Source organism: Agrilus planipennis, unplaced genomic scaffold, assembly GCF_000699045.2.
Source record: "Agrilus planipennis isolate EAB-ADULT unplaced genomic scaffold, Apla_2.0 scaffold598, whole genome shotgun sequence".
NCBI lineage: Eukaryota > Metazoa > Arthropoda > Insecta > Coleoptera > Buprestidae > Agrilus > Agrilus planipennis.
Genome location: NW_020439249.1, coordinates 15,635 through 17,165, shown reverse-complemented (window position 1 = coordinate 17,165; position 1,531 = coordinate 15,635). Strand labels below are relative to the sequence as shown.

At 27.4% G+C, this 1,531-nt stretch overlaps 1 long non-coding RNA gene across 1 annotated transcript; it reads right to left on the bottom strand.

Annotated features, from left to right (window-relative positions):
• Positions 1–321: 321 nt before the first annotated feature.
• LOC112905574 lies at positions 322–1,525 on the bottom strand. The gene is made up of 2 exons (XR_003231887.1): positions 952–1,525; positions 322–881 (listed from the first exon to the last, which is right to left on the bottom strand). It is a non-coding gene; the product is annotated as an uncharacterized LOC112905574 (long non-coding RNA).
• Between the last annotated feature and the right edge of the window lie 6 nt (positions 1,526–1,531).

Below are 1,531 nucleotides of genomic sequence, written 5' to 3'. Positions count from 1 at the left end.
TTTTACCTGATGTAATCACTGTGTGGTGCATCAATTGTTGTGTGTGTGTCTTCAATAAATAAAATTTCTTGAAACTAGATATATTATTATTTAAAATTGTGTACCGAACTTACTAAAATCCCAAAAATGTTTGCACATGATTTTTCTTACTTTGTAACCCTAACTCCAGTGTCCAACAGTAACCAATTGCATGTCACAAACTCTTTCTTCAGCAATCAACTTCATACAGAAATTGTTATTTTTATTTCCAGGAAAGAAAAATTCATTTGCATGGTTCTTCTTTAAAACTATAAAAAATTAATAATAAAAGCTTTAATTGTCTTTCTTTTAAACCAATTAATATTTGTTTTATTTGCAGACTCTTCATAAATCATAAAGCTAGCTTGTAGAAGGAAAAATGATCTTGAACCAATGAACATTTCTTTAGCAAATGATTGAACGCAATTTTAGCAAGGCAATTTTGTTTCTGTAACAAGCCCCCAAAAACATTCTTAAAGTAATTTTCGAGTTGTAGTTCAATTATATTATAGACAGTTTTCATAAAGAGGATTCAAGAGTAAGTTTCAGCCACATAATTTTAATTTGTATCCACCCAAAACTATTTTGTTACATTGTGGTACTTTCAGTTGCTTTAATAAAGGAAAAATTGATTTATGAAGAAATAAAGACTACGTCGTTAAGTTGGTAATTACTGATGCCTAAAAATTTTCGTTTAATGAGAGAGAAATTAATTTTAAATTTAAGGAAAAGATAAAAAAGTTAATTCTACTATTCTGAATAGTGTGCATGATTTTGAAGGAATAACAACACTGTTGTGTTCACTTCTATAGTCAACAACCCAAAACACTGAGAGAAAACTCCAAAACAAATACGTCCAGGTACTAAAACAATTACTATTTTACTTTATAATTAATAAGAGAAAATTTTAAAAAAAGTTTAATAAGATCCTACCTTTTTTTATAGATCGAATATGCAGTCGAAAATATTCCTAGAGTAGTGGCATGTAAGGATTTCTCTTCTATAAGGAAATTGTTTACAATACTGAATATTGTTTATAATCAGCAATCACATTAAATCATAATTATTTCACAAAATAACTACCACTCGAATGTTTTTCTGGATATTACAGATGATTTTTGTTATTAAGTGGTCAATAAACCCAACATATTTTAATCCTTAATGAAACAAAATCCTACGAAAAAAGTTAAACCAATTACTATTAAATCGATAAAATAAACGGGCTGTTACAATGCTGATACAAACCCAACAAAGAGAAATATGTCACATACATTACAAAAGAAACGTAACTTGCTAATACTAAAAGAGAATTACATATTATTAGTAAAGTAAAATAAAAAATAATTGATTAAAATCCCTCAAAAAACGTTATTTAATTACAAAATTTACTTAGGTTAAAATATCAAATTTGACAACATGCACTACAAATATTATCCATAGATAATCAAAATAACCACGAAGTAGTGTCTCTGTAACGAACAACCGGTGACATGACAAAGTTTTGATTGTATAG